Raw genomic sequence first — 21,961 nt, 5'->3', positions numbered from 1 at the left:
GGGAGAGGAAATGTTATATTCAAACTCTAGGTAGGTAATATCTGTATAATATACTAGCTTGGCGTTTACCAGCAAAACGCTTTCCTGCCTAGTTCCTACAAGAGTTACCATAAAACAGAAACATTGGTTCTAAAGTATTTTTTTCCTTTTTAAAATACAAAATTGGCTTGCCCTCCTGACAGCTTCACTGTGAGAACTGATTTCATTAGTTCCAAAACCGATCAGGGCACTGTAACACAAAGGTTAGCGATCAAACGCTAAATGCAATGGCCTATCAAGATCATCAATGCATGCATATTTTACTCATTAGACTGACTAGGAACCAATCAGAATTGATCTTTCAAATTAGCAATCAATCGATAATCTTTGTGTTAAGGGGGGCCTTGATTATTGTCACTCCCCTGTTTGTGGGTCAGGCGGGTGTTTCATAAAGCCATTCGTAAAGTTAAAGGGATGGCCAGGCCGGAGATAATAAAAAGAGTAAAATTCACAAAGCGAAATGCCGAAAATTTGATCAAAATCAGATAACAAATTACTAAGCTATTGAATTATTGTTAATATTTGCATTGTTCTGGTGAACAGTTCTAGGCATGTCTTTATGAATATTCATTAGGTGGGCTGATGATGTCATATCCCCAATTACTCTTTTGTATTACATTACATGAAATTAGGTTTATACAAAAAATTTTTACCAAGAACTAAAACAACTGGATTTACAACTGAAGTGCATTAGTTATTCATTGACGCAACTTATTTCATGTAATAACATACTCTGTGAGAAAAAAGAAAGTAGTGATGTGACATTGACCCACCTAATGAATATTCATGATGATGTGCATAAAACTGTTTTCATAAAATATTGATAAACATAAATTTTTTTAACATTATTATTTGTCATCCAATTTTGATGAAGTTTTCAGCCTTTTTCTCTGTGAATTTTACTTTATTTATTTAGATATAAATATTTTCAGCCTGGACCATCCCTTTAAGCATGACTGGAATTTGTTCTTAAGTGCTATTAAAAGTCATTTGTATAGATCTTCCAGACAGCATTACAAAACACCCAACAGCTTTCTTCTTCTGATAAAGTACAGTCCACCGACTGGTGTATTAATACTATATTAATAGCAGTCTGGGTCCAGTTACACAAAAGTTAGCGAATGACTGCTAATTTGAAATAACATTTCTGATTAGTTCCTAGATAGCCTGAGCGAAATGTGCATGCAACGATGATCTTGATAGGCCATTCTTTAGAAATGTTAGAAAAGCTTAAACCTTTGTGTGACTGCACCCTGGTGTGGAGTACATGTATGCGCAGCTTTGAATGAATCCATCAAGTGCCTTGTCATTCATCTCAAGAATGTTACATACATGTACAACACATTTAATAACTACAGTACCAGTCACAATTCTTTCACTACCTGTTTCAACCAGAAAACAATAGATTCAGTGGACCGAGTCTATTTGACCATATAATATTTGGAATAGCAAGTGCTCAGGCATTTTTTTAGAATGCATTTCCTCTTATTGCCCTTTTTAAAGCACTGAAATAAAGGTGTCCAGCAACCTTACCACAATCCCATATTATAGTCTACATGTAAGTCTGTTTTTCACACCGCCCGACTATATTTTTAGTTCCCAAGTCAAAAGGCAAGACCCCATATTTTACCCTTGTAGTCAGTTCCTTAGACCCCCATTTCAGGGTTCTATGAGTATGAGGCACACCCTCATCCAAATGTAATTTGAGTGCACCCTCCCCCAGGGAGTAATTTGAGAAGCTATTCACCGAAATGTACATGTACGCAAATAAAATTTTCATTTATGATAAATCTAATGTAACCAAGGATTACCTAGGCAACAAGGATTACAAAATGAGGACAAAATGGAAAGGCATTCCTGGTTTAAGCAAGTCACCAGTCCATTCACTGCTATTTTGTCAGCGCTGGTGACTACTTTCAACTCCCACTGACTTTGTACTGTAAAATAAGCGCACATCACACATCGACAAGAGAGACAGGCGAATTATTTCACGATAAGGCCAATGGAAATAGCCGGCCCCCTCCCCCTATTAAGAAGTAAAATTAAATTTGTTAAAAAAGAAATGTGCCGCCCCTATTGAACGTGAAGAGTATGATGGTGGTCCCCAAATCTGCGCACCTAACGATTTGAGTTAAGATTAAACATGAATTTCTTTTTATTTCACAAAATCTTTCAGTTAATAATGTTGCTTATATTCATTATGTGTAAGTGTACCAAATATCTCATAAAAATTTGAAAAAAATATAGTATTTTCTTGAAAAGAAAAATGGTACCCCATGTCTGCGCACCCATTCACTTTGCACACGATTCAGGTATTTTGATGAGAAAGGCTGCATTTTGACTGAGGCCGTCACATGAAATACCCCAAATTCATTCAAGAAGGGAGATAAGACAGCTCCAGGAAATTACCGTCCAGTTAGTTTGACGAGTGTGGTGAGCAAAATAATGGAAACCATGGTGAGGGAAGAAATAGTGCAGCATATGAATGATAATAGTCTGTGGTCAGAGCACCAGCACGGTTTTCGCAAAGGAAGATCTTGTTCATCTCAACTTCTTGAAGTGATTGAAGATTGGAGTAATATTCTGGATAATGGTGGTAATGTGGACTGCATTTACCTCAACTACCAAAAGGCTTTCGGGAGTGTTCCGCATGAAAGACTGCTGAAGAAATTGCATGCTTATGGTATCCAAGGGAAGATTCTGCTTTGGATTAAAGCATTTATATCTAATAGGAGCCAGAGAGTAAATGTCAATGGATCATTTTCACATCATGTACCTGTTACCAGCGGAATTCCTCAAGGGAGTGTGCTCGGCCCCGTTCTCTTCATTATTTACTTTAATGATCTTCCCGAGGTTATATCTGGTAACTCATCGACAGTCAAAATGTTTGCAGATGATACCAAACTCTACTCTTCTGTTAACAATAACAATGATGGTGAGGTGTTGCAGCAAGACTTGGACAGTCTTTCAAATTGGTCCAATACATGGCAACTCCCCTTTAAATAATACATCAAAATGTAAAGTGATGCACCTAGTTAGGAAAAGTTCAGAAAGGATTTATAAAGTGCAGAAAGATAGTATGATTTCCGACATTGCATCAGTATCGGAGAAGGACTTGGGAGTTACTTTCGATGATAAACTCAAGTTTAATCAGCAAGTCGGAAGAGTTGTCGCTGCAGCAAACAGGAAACTTGGAATGATCAGACGTACCTTTTCATCTTTTGCTCAAGAAGGATTCCTACTTCTTTACAAGACACTAATAAGGCCAGTCTTTGAATATTCCTCATGTGTATGGCATCCTATCTACAAAAAAGATATTGAGAAGCTTGAAAAGGTGCAACAAAGAGCAACTAAACTTCTGACTTCATTAAGGGACCTCAGCTACCCTGCACGCCTGAAACTGCCTACACTTGCCTATAGGAGACACCGATCAGACATGTTGCAGATCTTCAAATTATTGACTGGTATTGACGACTTCTGTGCAGACCAATTTTTTACACTGTCTAGATCAGAGAGAACACGTGGTCACAATTTGAAAATTCAGAAGAATCGGGTTCATTCAAAGCTGAGACAAGGTGTATTCTCTCAGAGAGTTGTCACACAATGGAACAATCTACCAGATGAAGTTGTGAACAGTCAAACTGTCAACATGTTCAAATCACGTTTGGAAAAGGTCCCTAAACATGTACAATCCAGATGAAAATTTTCTTTGTCCATGCTCTACCCATGCCACTCAACGCCAAATAAGTTTTAGGTACCAAGGTTTGGATACAGAGGGGCAAATAAGTTGTGTATAACTTTATGCCTACTTCCAAGGTAAATTATTTTCTATTTTGAGTCAGATTTTTTAATATAGATTGTCTGTGTTGCGTGTATAAGGTTTGTGTTCGTTGCATATCATCTTTTACTAGAATCGCCCAGATACGCGTGTGCGCAGACAAAAGGGACTGACTGCGCAGACTTGGCCGAACTGGCCATACTTTTTTTTTTGCTTGTCTGTCAAATTATTTTTTCAGGGACAAAATATCCTCAAATTTTGGTTATTAAAAACCTTTTTCTTTTTTCATGCTTATCAAATTTTTCTTTGGAAAAATGTGCCCCCCCCCTTGGAAAATCCTGGATCCGCCCCTGCATTTAAGTTAACTATGTTAAGCTGCATCCGACTAGTTGTGTATGTACACACACGTATGGTTGGAACTACCCCTTAACGACCACCTAATCTTCTAAGCATCGTATCTGCGAAAATATTCATCAATTTTACCCAGTTTTCATATCATTTGTGCAGAAAATTGAGCAGATCACTCATCAGATTCCCATGTTTTGCATGGCGATTATGATTCAATCCGCTTATATATCAACAAACAACGCATACAACGATTTTACATTTGTTCATTTGCACCCATCTTTTGAAACCGACCACCCGTGATACACTAAGTTTACGGCCGATTCTTGTCGCAGTGGCGAAATATTTTGACTCTTCTAAATCAGTTCTATGATGTCAACATGCTACAGTAAATGATCGTCTCACTACTTCCATTGGAAATCAGGCACATGATTCGATGATTGACAACGGATATTTGTTCTAAAGCTGTTTCCTATCGGATTTCTTGTTTTTTTAGCATTGTTTGACAACTTTGGGTCTGGTCACTCATCCTACGAACGAGGTTATAATATAACCTCGTTCTCGGCAGTATACAGTGCTATTGTGCAATTATACATTGCCCATTTTTTCCACATTCCTAGCCCCCACCATCCCAAATCAATACATAATTTAATTAACCTATCTTTTGAATTGTTATTCTGACGGGGAGGCTGTCAAAATAAGCAGTATAATATAAAAAAATGAATAAAAACTCACCGATTTCTCTTACGTGAACCTCGTCCAACTGCCTCCATTATGTCTATGGTGTTCGACAGTGACAAACCGCAAAAGAAAAACGATCTCACGAAACCATAGAGACCCATCAACCCGTTTGGACCACCGACCGTCGAGGTTACGACGGAACTTTGCTCGTAATGCATTCTGGTAGGGAAGTCTTAATAGCCTCAATCAAGACAAATTTGCAATTTCGTTTTGTATCGATACGAAGTCAAAATCGTTTAATTTCCCTCGGATATGTTTTCATTGACTTAAAATCCAAACCTAAAGGATTTTCATTATTTACCACGAAGGCCTGGCAGCTCCAAATTTTCAAGGGGGAGGGAAGTTTTAAGTTAATTTAATTGATTTCAAATCCAAACGGATTACAATGATCAAATGAAATACAAAAAGGTAGAAAAATTATCACACAAAATGGATGCAAAATAAATCTGTTCTATGGCTTTCGAGGGGGTGGGCACGAGCCTGATGTGCTCCCCATCCTAGATAAATGAAATAAACTCATTAAAACTAATGTTCTGTTTTATCACTTTCATTCTTTTCATATTTCACCCTTAGATTTAGATTTATTTATCTATTTCCGTTCAACAATTTTTTTTTCAAAATATAATCAAAGTAGCAATACATTTTCAATATAATCGATAAAACAGACATATCAATGAAATTTCATAACAAATGCTGTCTATAAATTAAACAAAAATACAATGTGTTGCAAAAATTTTATATATGAAAGGAATATAGAAATGAACGGACGGGACTTGCGAAGAAAACCAAAGCTAGCTTGTAGAGAAGGCAAGCCCCTAAACTTAGTTTCAATACTAAATATAAACAAACTATATATACAATACAAAAAATCAAGACGGACACAGAAGACAAGCTTACAGTAATCCTGAAATATCAAAATAAAACGAATAAGCGACAACAAAAATAAGAGAAAGTAGTTCAAATAATTACCCTTTACCCAGTGGAGGAAATCTCTTCCAAAAGGTAGGGGGAACAAGGGGCTGGACAATTTGACAAGGTTACCACCCCAAATTTAATGTCATTTCGACAAAAATAAATTTGACAAGCAAAAAAAGGTTATCATGCCAAAAGTAAGGTCATCTCGTCCTAAGATACATGTTCTATTTAAAGGTGGATCAAGCCTTAGCCAATGAGGGGGTGGGGCGGATTTTTTTTCAGACATATTTTGTACGATCGGCTGCTCGATTTTTGTTTGTTTCTTTGAAAAGAAGGGGTAGTTCTAATAACTTCTTAGCTTTACTCTTAAAAATCAACATAAATATATAATATCATAATCATAATTTATATAATGTGAGCGCGAAGCGAGAGCAAACTTTTTTGGGGGGAAATGTTATGTAGTTTCCCTAAAATTGGGAGATTCTAGGCAATGCTTGTCATCCTGAAAAAGATGTGTATGCAACTATACTATGAACGCGAAGCGCGAGCAGAAATTTTTGATACACGTTTTGAACTGAAATGGTAGGCCTACCTACTGCTTGCAGTTAGCCATGAAGACGTACATGTATACATGTTTCAACAATCAAATAATGCGCGAGCTGAAAATTTTTACACTATTACCTAAAGATTGGAAATTTTATGCACTTTTTGTACCTTAAACAGAATAGGTATATAACTTAACAATTGATGATGCGAGCGCGAAGCGCGAGCCAAAAATTTCGAGATTTAAACCTAAAAACGAGACACTCTATTCATGTTATGTAAATAATGAAAAGGATGAGTAATTGGGGATCTTCCTTACATTAATTACATTAATAATGCGAGCACAAAGCGTGAGCAGAAAATTTTTATATACGTAAACTGATTGAAAAGTTAGGCCCTATACCTGTTAAGGACTGCTTGCACTTAGCCATGAAGACGTTAAATATTTCAACAATCAAATAATGCGAGCGCGAGCTGAAAACTTTTGACATTTCTAGTACATAAAAAAGGAAATTTTAATCAATATTTGTAATCATGAAAACTAAAAAATCGAGATTTAGACACTCTATTCATGTTTTGTAAATCATGAAAAGGATGAGTAATAAGGGGATCCATCTACATTAATATTGCGAGCATAAAGCGCGAGCAGATGCACGCGCGTGTTTTCAGATTCAATCCTTATCTAGGCATTGTAGATACATCTTTTATCATGGAAATCAAAACGAGCGCGAAGCGCGAGCATAAAATATTTGATATTCCGATCTAAAAAGGGTCAAATTTAGCTTTATATTTCAAGCACTATGTTGGTAAATGGTGAGGTGGATATGGATTGTACTTCATTAAGAGCTGATATTTTTCATCATTATTACTTTGAGTTTTGACATAGGACCGGGACATCCTTAAGACATGTCATCATAAATATCTTTCTATTCCTCTTGCTAAGCGCGAGATGGAACAAAAGGGGACAATTTAATTATTAAATTTATATCTTATTTATTAATGTATGATGAGGGCGCGGAATTAATGTGAGTGCAAATTGCGAGCCGAACATTTGTGATAAACAGTCATGAACAAAGGATTTTAAGTAGTTTGTTACGTTATCAATATTGACACATATATAACTCGCAAATCAAAAGGCGAGCGTGCAGCGCTAGCTGATACGTTTTGACAATCAGGCCTGAAAAGGGATATTTTGAAAACTTTATGGAATGCACGAAAATAATAAGTACATGATAAATTAAAATTTGCGAGTGCGCAGAAAGATAATGAAAGATTGATTTCCGAGGTGAAATATGTTTTGTTTATTGACTTCCAAAGTTGATATTTTAAGCTCAATATTGAACAAGTTACGTAAATCACCTAACAGTGCGAGCGCGAACGAAAATTTTATAAAGTTACATGAACGACTCTTTTTATTTTCCAAGTCTTCCCCACATTTTATTTTTTGTTATTATTCACTCGTCTTCCTCCTCTTCTTTTTTCCTCTCTTTTTCATTTTTTTTCTTTCCTTTTTTTCCTTTATTTGGCTCCACCAATATATAGATCCCCTTGATCCGCCTATATGTACAATTAGTAGGGGGGACATTTGATATTAGGCGGTTTCAAACCGCCTCGATCACAAGAATCCCCGTTAAATTACGGGAACTTTTTAAGGCTAAAAAATACCCGTTAATTATTCCTGCATTCACACTGCCCCGAAACACATCCTTCGGGATAAGTTCCCGAAGTTACAAGCATGCGCAGTGTGGTCTGATAAGCAGGCAAGGCGGGAGATTCAAAATCTCTAGCCCAGCAGCCACCCACGCCGCCGCGCCCAACGACACGCTGGGATAAAAGTTCCCGTAATTTGCTTTCACATCGCCAAAATACCTGCGACCTTGGAAAAATCCCCACGAAAGTTCTCGTAATTTCGCCAAGTACCTACTATTTAGCGGGTATTTTCTTTCGGGGAGATTACACGTAGTTTGCTTTCACATTACCAAAATACCTGGTATTTTCTGATCGGGGTAAATTTCCCGATCAGAGAATACCTGGAACTGGCGAAATTCGAGGCGGTCTGAAACCACCTATTGTGTCCCCCCCCTACTATTTTGAGTAGGGGGGACACGTCCCCCTGTCCCCCCTGGGATTTCCGTCCATGCCTTTACCCATATTAATTCCAGGACGGTACAAATTGTGGGCTTACAGAAGTGATATGATGATGAAAATGAATATTTAACAACAATATGAAAAATAATAAACATTAATAATCATCCCTTACAATGATAGCAATCAACAAATACAGAGGGATCGAGAGAAGAAGCAATAACCCCCCCCCAAAAAAAAGGCATCATATTTCCTTTCACCATACGACAATTAAGGCCTACAGTTCATTATAGAATAAACTAAGGTGATAGCGCTCCAACTACTATTCTTGTGTATAAAATAATTTGAAAATATTGTGTGTCAGGGGAGAAAGAGACTACTATGGCTGGATCTGGAGACCCGAGATAGAAGCATCACCGGAAACAAGTATCTGTTGAGAGAAGCATTTTCATACAGCTCTTTAGCCAATGTTAGCTATATGTCAGTGGTGTGTTCGCTCCCGTTAGCTTTCTTTCATTGAGCACAAGAGGGCGTGTTACATCCTCTACGTAGAAGTCTATGCGCTGCTGAGGATCATGAACAATTTCGGGACAGATTCCGACGGTATGTGAAGGCGTCTTGCAGTAAATGACAACATATCGTTAATTCCAGGAATAAAATACAACAACAACGGAAGGAAGATCAACGTTTGGTTCGAGGGGAAAGAATGGTAAGTCAAACTCTCTTACTTTTTACATTTTTATACCAAACTTTTTCTATTACTAGTACTGCGCCTCACATAGTCCCATCCCGTACCTTTTGCTGTATGGCAAATGGTCGGGGATAAGGAGTGGGTCTGGTCAATACAATTTTGATTAATTCTACTAAATCTTTACTTTTTTTTCTCGTAAAATCGATTCTTACCGTTTCAATGGACACTGCGCCTATTCTCCTGCGCGTATCGTTTGTAATACGCAATAATTTTAACGAGCTCAAGGTGGTCGGTTTAAAAAGAGGAGGTCGATATGTGGTATGTGGTAGGATGGGGGGTCGGGTGTCCGGACACTTTATCTTTTTGAAGCCTTCTTTTATGTCTTTGGATTACACTAAAAATATGAATTCAATACTGGTAATCATTTTCTATTTTGTTCTTTATAATTTTTCCTAACATTTGTACTAAAAATTGATGAAACTTCCCTTGTAAATTTTTCCGAATGACTTTCTAAAATTGATCGTTGGGACACACAACCGTCCGGACACACAACAACTGGGTATAGGCTATAGCTAGTTTTATGTGTTCGGGCTGCCGCAGTCAGTAGAGGCGCACGGCCAATATTGGAGACTGTCTCCCATGAGAGAGATTATCTCCAATATCAGAGACTTTCATAAAGAATTTTGGTATCTAATTTCAGAGACAGTCTCCAGTTTTGGAGACCAATTTTCTTTGTCTACATTTGCTTAAAAAGGATTACCTTGGCGGCAAATAAAATGTGATAAGCAGATTCCTCATGAAATATTACCCCTTTTACCCGTCTACTTTAAAAATTCACCGTCTACTTTTGTTTTTATAAGGATTTTTGTTGTCATCCACACACAAAACAAATGGTAGGTATGTGACAAAAAAAATGAAAATCCTCAAATCTCAATGAATTTGGTATCATTTGAAAGCCCTTAAAAAGACCTTTCAAATGATACCAAGAACTCAAATTTTCATCAAGAAATTATAAAGTTATTCCAGTTTAAGTCGCGCATATTTATCCAAATTTGTGGTCATTGTCTTAATGTAAAGTCAATGGAGTGCATAACCGATTTTTGTGACCATTTTGTGACCATTTTGAACCCAAGTCTTCAACGGGCTCTAACTTCTTTGTTTTTGAGCCCTTTGAAGTAATTTAGGTATCAATGGAAAGGTGAAAGAAAACTCAATTGATGTGTAATCATTTCACTTGGTATTTTTTCTTCTTATTATGTGTAAAATAATTTCTTTTAATTAATTCTAATTAATTATGCAAATTACAATTACTCGCCTCTTTTTTTTGCCAAATGAAGGTGATAATGAGAGATAATTTGTATACCCAATTGTTGTGTATCCGGACGGGTTGTGTGTCCGGACGATCAATTTTAGAATGTCATTTGGAAAAATTTACAAGCGAAGTTTCATCAATTATTAGAATAAATGTTAGGAAATATTATAAAGAACAAAATAGATAATGATTACAAGTAATGAATTCATATTTTTAGTGTAATCCACAGACAAAAAAGAAGGCTTCAAAAAGATAAAGTGTCCGGACACCCGACCCCCCATCCTATATAATTTAGTTGGCATCAAAACAGCATCATGTAGATAATTTCCTAAATGAATTTGTTTAAAGTATTGTTTTTGTAATTTCTAATGTATTTCTTTGTTTTTCTGATATAAATTACAATTAGCTCTTTTTCAACTTTAGTATTGTGTACATGTATGTATGGGGTCTTTTTTTTACAAATGAAAAATATCATTCCTTTTGTACATGTACTTTGTATGCTATAAAAATACAAGTGTGCTTTTCTGATGTATTTGATTGTTTCACCAATTCTTTATGTATTTTATTGTTTCAACAATTTGTTTATAGATGGATAATGTAGCTTTCATTTTGGAGACCGTGGGCATTCGATTACAATTTTTTTTAGGAAGGATGAGCAGCAGAGTCTGAGGGTGTAAAGATGTAGCATTGCATGTAATTCAAGTATCAAGAAGGAAACATAAAAATTAAGCTTTACTATATGCATTTCTTGGATATGTATGATTACAACAAAGGCCATGTTCGAGCATTCCTTTTTTAATGAAAAATAAGTTCATATTCTAGCGTGAAATCACTGCACATAAATAAAGCTCTGAACAGCAACAAAAACAGGCATCAAAGCTCCAACACTCAAAACAAGAGAACAAAAGTGACACAAAAACTTATACAAATCCCATCCCCATTTCAACTTATGAACACAACCCTCCCCCCCTGCACCCTTCTTGAAAAAAAAATAATTATAATAAAATAGAAAAAAAATGAATAACATAGAAAAAAAAATAGACAATTTAGAGCCATGTGGAAGTGAAATATTTCCTCTGAGAGTGAAAAATTAAACAACAAATTTTTTGCATTTTAATCATGGGCAGAAATTGGCCCTAAAGGTAGGGGGACGCTGGCATCGGCGGCGAAAGCCAACAGTTTTAGGGGGGCCACCAAATTATTTTGATAATCAAAAAAATACACCAAAGGTTATCAACCAAAAATTATAGGGGGATGCAGAAAACTAAATTTAACAAGCAAAAAAAAAAAAGAAAAGAAAAAAAGTTATCAAAAAAAAAATTGAGGTGGGGGGGATCGTCCCCCACCTCAAATTAAGGGCGGGGGGGGTACACCTCCCCCAGCTTTCGCCGCCTATGGATGCTGGCAACTCTGACAAGTTAAAAAAAAAAGTTTATCCCCTAACTGTTGTAAGGTCATTTTCACCCCAAAAAGTTTGACCAAAAAACTGAAAAAAGAAAAAAAGAAAGAAAAAAAAATGTATTATTGTTACATGTCCCCCTATTATTTTGGGTAGGGGGACGTGTCCCCCTGGGATTTCCACCCATGAATTTAATTTTAGAAAAGTCAACATTGATATTCCACTGTCAAAAGCAAATCCAGTTTCCAAATGAAACGATAATCAACCACCTAGACTCTTGAGTCACATAACCTTGGGATGATAAAATCTTTCTGTGACAAATGTATGTATTAAAATCAATATCAGAATAATTATCTACGGTATAATGACAGAGATTTCCCAAAAAAGGCACAACAATAATCATCAGGTAAGCAATTCACGATCTAGTTCAATCCAGCATGAACGACTCACTATCGACCGCTCCCATCACCCTGCAAACCGCAGGCACATCGGGCAGCTCGACTGCCGAGAGACCGGCTGTGACAAGGGTAGCATCGCCCTGCCAACCGCAGGCGCATCGGGCAGCTCGACTGCCGAGAGACCGGCTGTGACAAGGGTAGCTGGCATCTCTTATATCTGGACTGCGCAACATCAGAATCGCGTAAGTTTGGATTTTTTGATAATTCAAATATATTTCCAGTCAAATTGTATACCTAATCGGATTCTTGTTTTACTTACCATAAAAAAATTTCGAACATTTACGCGTCCAAAAATTTGATGAACTTTCAAGCTCCGATATTCACACTTTAAAGGCGAGTATCCACATTGAAACTTATATGTACAGAAAGAGCACATCTTCAGCTGTCTGTTAAAAGGCACGAGATTGCACCTACTATGTGCGCATGCGCATTAAACCCCATTTTCAATGAGCCGCCCAGACAGAGGCGATGCCACTCGTAGCAAAACCCGCGCGAAAACCGTGCCACCAAAACCAGCGCTCGCGATGCGCCGTATTCGCACATAGCTACAAATGGGCTTCTGACCTCGGCAGCTCGGAGGGACAAAAGTTTTGGTGGAAAAAATCATACTTTTGTGTTGGTGTTGTTTCTTTTGTTCTTTTGCAAAGCAAGTCTCCAATGAATATGGGAGATTGTCTCCCTTATTGGAGAGTCTCCCATATTGGCAGTGCGCCTCTACTGGCAGTAAAGTCTCACCATACAAATTACAAGGTACGCATATGACTGAGGCAGAGCAAGCCATTTCCATAAGCAGAGCATGCAATTTTTGTAAACACGTATTCCATTAAGTTAGCATAACTCTGTGATAACGTCATTCGATTTGCATAGGAGCTTACAATCCAAGTCACCAAGCATGATTGACTGTGCGCGATTAACTTTCAATTACAATACAACTTCAAAGTTCAAGCTCACCATAATAGGCCTATACCGTTAATTTAATACTGGGAAACTCGAACTCCAGCTCCAGTGATTTTAAAATCCCTCTAACGTTCGGCTTTAGATGTTTAGGCTGCAAACTCCTCAAACTCAAAAAGAAAGGCTCTCGATCGAAGTTCAGGTGCGCGGGGCTGGAGCTGATCGAGAACACTAAGCGCCCGGGGCCTGCGGGGGTGTATATTTTTTTCCGTACATGGAATGCTATGGGACATGAATTATTCATAAGTTGAGCTAAAAAACTGAAGTGCGCAGGCGCATGGACTGATAGTTCTCTAGCGCTAGCTTCATCAATTTGTACATAAATGAATGGACTCCATCCCAATCTTTCTCAAGTTTCGATGTCTCTCTATCCCTCGATCTCTCCCTTAGCACAACACTCTCTCTGTTTCTTTATGAATCATCAATGAATTGAATGTCCACGCCACCCCCTCCATCCAAATCTCCGTGTTTCTTACTCAACGAATGGCAAAGTTCTCTCTCTTTGCCCCCTCCCCGGTCCTCTAGCGCATACAAGCTCCCCCTCCATCTCAATCTCTTCCTTTCTTTACTCCCCCTCCCTCACTCTTTCTTGCACTCTCTGTTTATTTATGAAACATGAATGAACGGATTCACATGTCCTCGCCATGCACCCCCGGCCATCCCCTCCATCTATAAATCTCTGTTTCTTTCTCTATGGCCAAGTTTGCCCCCCCCCCCCCTCTAGCATATATCCCACCCCCTATATCCAGCCTATCTCGCAACATCTCTGTTTCTTTATGAAACTTAAATGAATAGACTCGCATATTGTCCTCGCCACCCCCTCCATCTCAATCTCTGTTCCTTTCTTTGATTGGTGTGGTGCATGTGCTAGCTATTCTAGTCGATCACCTGGTCTATATTCAATTTCTTCATCCTGCTATGTAAGTAGGCAAGCTTACATATGTCTATCATAATGAAAGAAATGAAAGGTCATTTGACCAAAATTGTCCATGAAGCAACTACGATTAAAATTGACTAATAACCGTAGGCCTACTAATTTTTGTAAACATATTACAAACAAAATACCAGTATAATGGTCAAGTGTCGGGTCAAGACTTTTGACTTATATTATAATTTTTGAATTAACCAGGTCTGGAAAAAAGACTTTGCACTTTTGTGCTATATGAACGCATTCTGTAGGGTTTTGTTTTTTTGTTTTAAATAACCGGGTCTGGAGAAAAGACTACGCTTAATTCTCAATTTACTCTTGGTGCATATTTTCACAATATTTAATTGCCCTATAAGTTAAAACAACAACGAAGACATTGATTCCACCAGTTTTAATTAACTGGGTCTGAAAAAAAAGACTAAGCTCGATTCTCATTTTTATTACTGGAATATCATAATGGTATCTTAGTTTGGACTTATATTATAATTTTTGAAACAACCTGGTCTGAAAAAAGACTTTGGACTTATATTGTAATTTTTGAAATTTTTGACATTCCGACCTAAAAAAAATTGACATTCTACATAAGCACTTTTTGTAATCATAAATGGGATAGGTATGTAATTAAGCAATTGATGCGGAAGAAAATTGAGATTTTAGACCTAAAAGCGGGACACTCTATCATATTTTGTAAATTATTAATAAATGGTTTATTTTTATTTTTTATTTAATTTTTTTTTACCAGAAATTGAAATAAATGGTTAATTGGGTATCATTAATAATGCGAGCTTCAAGCGCGAGCAGACAATTATTGATATTCGGATGTGAAACTGGATAATTTAAGCATACTTTAAATAAAGAACATACAGGTTATCTCAATAAACGTGCGTGCGCATGTTTTAGATTTAAACCTAGAATCTGGGCATTCTGAATACATTTTTTTAATCATGAAGATCAATAATGCAAGCGGGCTGAAAACATTTGATATTACGATCTGAAAAGGTCAATTTAAACACCGTACTATTGCAAGTACTGTGTAGGAAAATTGTGAAGTGGATGTCGATCACACTTAATGAATGATGCGAGCGCGAGCTGATATTTTTTGCCTACTTTTTTTAACAAAGGACAGAGACATTCTAATGGACATTTTCTTATCATATGAAAATGATGACTATCTTCCTATTATTCCTAAGCTTGTCGATATTCCATTCTGAAAAGACCCAATTTAGTTATTAGGAATTCATGAAAATTTTATTTTCTTATTTGTTAATCTAATATGCGTAATGACAGCGTGGAATTTGTTGCTTTTAAGGCTTGAAAATTAGAAATTTTAAGCATCTTGTAATTATGAATACGCATTACAATGGTTAATGCATTTTAAACAATTAATGCGAGCGCAAATCGCGAGCTGAATTTTTAAGATAAAATGTAATGAAAAAGCCTGAGATTTTTGTTTGCCTCTATATACTGATATAGAGTACTCACCAATCAAAATGCGAGCGTGCAGCCCTAACTTTTTATTTTGATATTTTGAGAACTTTCAGGCACCTATGGAATACACGAAGACAATATAATAGGCTTGGTAGATCAAGTTATGCAACCACGCAGCGTGATTTGTTGACCATATAACGGACATTTTACAGAGTGCATTTCATTTGTGAATGGGAAAAAATAATGAAAGCTCGATGGCCGAGCTGAAATATGTTTTGAATATTGACTTTAAAACTTGATATTTTAAGCTTCATATCGGCAAGTTACGAATCTCATCGAACGTGCAATTCAAGCGCGAAGCGCGAGCGAAAATTCTATTTAGTAACAAGAAAGCTTTTTTGTTGCAAGTCTTCCCCAACATTATTTTATTTACTCGTCTTCCTCCTCTTATTTTTCTCTTCGTTTTTTCCTTCTGTCTTTCCCCTTAATTCTTTCTCCTTTTTTTGCTCGGCCGCCAGCTTTTTTTCAGGGGCCGGGGCACAAAAAACTCGGGGGGGGGGGGCACGTGCCCCCAGGCACCCCGTAGCTACGCCACGGAAGAGGAGGAAGAAATAAAAATGAAATAAGGGGAGTTGAGGGAATCGTTTGCATCACTGCTTGCATAGTGAGATACATAGGCCTATTAATTTCAAAATTGTGTCACAATCATATGATAAACGGTACAATATCCTGAAAACATTTCCTTCCAGGTCGCCGTAAGCGGGGGCTATTTTAATAAATTTAGCTTGCTCTTTGTGCTCGCATCAAAAATGTTTATTTAATTGAGATACAGTACGTATCTTGTTTTGATTAAAGTGTACTTTAAACACGTTTTATAAATTGTCAATCTTTCAGGTTTTATTATTGAAAAAATTAGGCTCGCAATTCTCGCTCGTATCAATTTGATCTATACCCATGCCTGTTCGTGATGATGATGCTTAGAATGTGTCTCGATGTTTGGTTTAGATCTTAAAAAAATAAAACTCCACTTTGTGCTACAAGTACGCTCGTATACTTATTTCTTTACAAAAATAAACAACAAAACACGCCTAGACTGTCCAGTTTTCATTTCGAATTATAAAAATCTTCAGCTCACGCTGGCATCAATCGTTTTGTTACATAGACGAAGAAAGAAAATCTTAAAATCGTTTCAACCCCTGCTCCTCCTTGCCTTAAATTCCTGATACATCTCATGAAGTAGCTGCTCATAGCTAAACGCCCATCTAATTTAGAGGTTTAATTTTCATTAATAATAATAATAATGATAACTTAAACTTATATAGCGCTTTTCATGAAATCATATCAAAGCGCTTTACAATGTAAAACATACAAAATATACAAATTAGAAATCATTAAACCAAGAGAGAGGAAAAAAAAATCAAGAACACTATAAATGGGGCGATGTTGGAAATGCTTTTTTTATGGGGTACGTTTTTAAATTTGATCGAAATGAAGTGATATTTGAGATGCAACGAAGGGAAGCTGGAATTAAGAGTGTTCCAAAGACGTGGGGCAGAGGTTGAAAAGGACCTATCACCAAAAATTTTAGTTTTTGCTTTTTTGACTGTTAAGAAATTTTTATTTGCAGAACGAAGGGACCTACTGGGAGTATATGCCTGGATCAATTCGGAGAGATATTTTGGAGCATGTCCATGAGGAGATTTGAATGTTAGGAGTAGAATTTTGAATTGTATACGGAATTTAATGGGGAGCCAGTGCAATTGTTTAAGAGTGGGGGTTATATGGTCATGTTTTAGTGAGGGAAACTAGACGGGCTGCAGAGTTTTGAATTCTCTGCAGCTTAGAAATATCCTTTTCATTACGTATAATACAAATTACAATGACCAATAACAACAATAAAACACAATGCCAAAATGAAAAACCAAATTTAAATAGAAAGATAATATAAGCATCGCATCTTTTAATTCTGAATAATAGTACTTTTCTATATTTCAGTTGTGTAGAAATGATACAAAATACACTATTTACATTGATAACTTTCGAAACAAAACGATGATATTAATTTATTAACTAAACCCAGGGCGGATCCGGGGGGGGGGCACATCCGGCCAGACCGGCCCCTGGCCCATTCCCCCTTTGAGAGTCATAATCAAAATTTTATTGTAAAAATTGGATTTTTCATTGTAAAGTATTTACACACGTGTGCTCCCCTTTAAAAGTCACAACATATATATTTTTTTTATTGGGAACATGTCATCTATACACAAGTGAAGACCTTTTTGTTTGCTTGTCAAATTTCCCTCGCGAAATATATCCCCGGCCTTTTGGAAAATCCTAGATCCGCCCCTGACTCAGTCTATTCGTACTCGTACTCCATCCATCACAATAGCTTTCTTACGATTTTTTTTTCTCGTTCTTGCATTTATACTTATACCTACAAACGTGTCTTTTAACTTATTCTTTGAGGAATCCACACTCAACAAGCCCTGCTTTTTAGTGGATCCCTCCATTTCCTCAACATTTATTTAAATAGTAAAGATGAATAAAATAAATCATATGCAAAACTCTTTAACATGAATAGTCTGCAGATTATCTAGTTCATCGTAAATATCATTATTATTATGATTATATTGTTTCGTGTCTATTGTATATATTTACTTATATATGCTACATTGTCATACTGTATATACTTGCATATTCATTTATATCTTTGTAATGATTTCTTTTGCTGTTAAAATTGATTTGAGTTGAAATGAAATAAACCAAACTGAAACTGAAACTGAAACTATCTTAGAACCTGACTTGGTGAATGCTCAGGAAGACTTTATCATCAATTAGCTCCCGGCTCCTTTCTTGGAAGTTTGAGTATCGTTCAAATCAAAAGATTAACTTATCAATTTATGCATTGGGAATGTCATACCTTGGTCAAATTTGCTCTACGGCGGCCGTATGGCGAGTCTAAAACAGCCGCTTTATTAATTTTATTTCAAACCACCTTGTTGGTTCAAAGAATGTTGAAACGGCTGTTTTTCCACTCGCCGTACAACCGCCGTAGAGCAAATGTGACCATGGTAATATAAATAGAAATAAACATAAGCCCGTAGTTAAAGGTCAAGTCCACCTCTGAACAATGTTGATTTGAATCAATAGAGAAAAATCAGACAAGCACAATGCTGAAAATTTAATCAAAATCGGATGTTAAATAAGAAAGTTATGACATTTCAAAGTTGCGCTTATTTTTAACAAATTAGTTATATGAACGAACCAGTTAAATCCAAATGAGAGAGTTGATGACGTCACTCACTCACTATTTCTTTTGTTTTTTATTGTTTGAATTATACAATATTTCAATTTTTACGAATTTGACGATTAGGACCTCCTTGCCTGAAGCACAAAATGTTAAAATAATGGAATTCCATGTGTTCATGGAGGAATGAAACTTCATTTCACATGACAATGACGAGAAAATAAAAATATTCATATTTCATATAATAAATTACGAAAGAAATAGTGAGTGAGTGATGTCATCAACTCTCTCATTTGGATGTAACTGGCTCGTTCATATAACTATTTTGTTGAAAATAAGCGAAACTTTAAAATGCCATAACTTTCTTATTTTACATCCGATTTTGATGAAATTTTCAGTGTTATGCTTGTTGAATTTTTCTCTTTTTATTCAAATCAAGTTTTTGTTGGGGTGGACTAGTCCTTTAATTTACATGATCATCCGTTGTGCGTTGTGGCTGCTAATTCTCCATCACAATGATTACATTTCCTACCCATTTGCCTATTACAGAGATCTTCAAACGAACTTTTTCCAAGACGCTTTCAAAGTGTAGGCCCTAAACTTTTATACGCAATGTGCTATTTCTTTTTTTAACGAAAATATGTCGTATGCGGATATCAAATCTTAAAAATATTACTGTGATGAAAAGCAATGTTGTTTGAAATCTTTGTAAGAACTACATGGTCCTGGGAAACAGGGGGCGTTTCAGCATCCCTGCTTCCCAGGGCATCGTAGATTTACCTAGGGGTGCTGCAATTCTCCTTAAGCCCGGCGCCCTTTATCACCTTCAAGGATGCAACAGTACGGATCATCACAATTAAACTAAGTATTTCCTCGGAAAAGTACGGTTTCTTCAAGGATAGCCAAGGTAGCACTGTAGGGATGTGCTTGATAAGCTACCGGGAGTCAGCAAGGAACACACTGATGTTACTGGGCCCTTATATACGGACCTTCACGGAGGCCAGTCTATTACTGAGATTTCTCTAGAGCCTTTTTGCGACGTCTTTTTTTTTTTGCTTGTCAGTTTTGTTTCTTATATGCCCCCCCTAAAGTCACGTGGACCCCACCCATTTTTTTGTCTTCCGCCCCCAATGTAATGCGCATACATGAACATGGACTATTGTTCATGTATGCAAACATTGTACAAATTTAGGCCCCGGACAAAGCCGGTATCAATGCCGGGTCCAATACAGGGATCTTCCTGGATGCCTTCGGTAGCTACACGCCTGTACAAGGTGGCTACATAATAATGGACACGGATGATTATCCGTCCGTGTACTCCAGGATGATCAAAAACATTCTCCCGGATGTGCCGGTACACCAAGGATCATGGCACCGGATGAGCAGCCAGTGTGTACACGATAATCCCGGACTTAATACACGGATGATCCCGGCGGGATTAACAATCCGCGACTTAAGGCTTAGTTAAGGCAGCACCCCTGGAATTCTGATGGCAGGTGTCACAAATGGCAAAATGGAGAAATGTAACCAAAATGATTTGCCTTTGTATAGAAGGCTGCTTTTTGCTTGTCGAATTTCTCGGGACCAAAATGACCTTCATTTTGGAGTGAAAACCCTTTTTTATATTTGGTTGTAAATATACAACAGCTAGTATGCCCCCTGTAAAATAAATCGTTCCCATCAGATGTTTATGTTGTTTTGAATAATTAATTGGTGAAACATGTGAACTGTACATAATTTATATTGGAAAACACAATGACAATATCGACAGCGAATGAGAACGATCTTGAACAGATAACTACACAACAGTACTGTACAGAAATCAGTGATTAAACACAAATAGCCCTAGATAAATTAAATGAACGTCAACTTAACTCAACTAAGACAAAAAAATGCAATTGAAGGACAATTCCATCCCAACAAAAAGTTGATTTGAATAAAAAGAGAAAAATCCAACAAGCATAACACTGAAAATTTTATCAGAATCGGATGTAAAATAAAAATGTTTGGACATTTTGAAGTTTTGTTCTATTTCACAAAATGGTAATATGTATCCTGGTCCTGCAAATGAGGGGACTGACGACGTCATCCACTCACTCTTTCTTTTGTATTCAATTTTCTCCCCATTGTCATGTGAAACAAAGTTTTATTCTTCCCTGGATTGCCATTGTTATTGTGTCAAGTTGGTCATTATTGTCATATCTGTAAAAATTGAAATACATGTATAATTCAAACAATGCAAAATAAAAGAGTATGGTGAGTGAGGAACATCATCTACAGCATTTGCATATCCCTGAGTTGTGCATAACTGTTTAGAGTAAATTAAGAGAAACTTTAGAATTTCAAAACTTTCTTATTTTACATCCGATTATTATGATAGTTTTAGGCCTTCTGTTTGTTTGATTTTTCTCATTTTATTAAAATCAACAGTCTTATATTATAAAGCGGACTAGACCTTTAAAGAGAAGCACTGAATGGTGTCTAAAAAGCATTGCAAAAAGGGGACGGGGTCGTCAAGGGATAATCGAGCTCGCCCCTATAATTTTTTTCTCAAATAATGGAGAAAGAGGAGGAAAAAGAAATAAGAATCAAGAATGTAAAGAAGGGGAGATGGGGGGGGGGCGGTCCTGGAAATTATTACTTTATAATGTAGTCCATATTTAGGAAAAGATATGGCGTAACGCTACCCCCCCCCCTCCCCCATTAAAATATCCGGGCACCGCTTCTGTGCTGTACATGAGAAGGGTTGACTTTCGATCGATTTTCATTCTTCATGTTTTTTCCCATTTTCTCACCACCATTTTTTTTTTTGGGGGGGGGGTATATAGGCCTCGTATGGAGACTTCGAGGATCCAAAATTATCCTGTCGCCTTTTGAAATCTGTAATACATCTAATATTTGACACTAAGAGCACACAGTTTCCAACAGCCAATGGATAAACAGACCTTTTACTTGAAGGAGAAAGGAAAAGTCTGTAACTTGATACTAATTAAAGGGGCACTCAAGGCTAAAAATGATATGCTTTGAACAGATAAATAAAAATCAGACAAACAAAACACTGAAAATTTAATCAAAATCGGACAAGGAATAACAAGGTT

This window comes from Lytechinus variegatus, chromosome 14, assembly GCF_018143015.1.
Source record: "Lytechinus variegatus isolate NC3 chromosome 14, Lvar_3.0, whole genome shotgun sequence".
Lineage (NCBI taxonomy): Eukaryota > Metazoa > Echinodermata > Echinoidea > Temnopleuroida > Toxopneustidae > Lytechinus > Lytechinus variegatus.
This window is presented reverse-complemented; position numbering follows the sequence as displayed.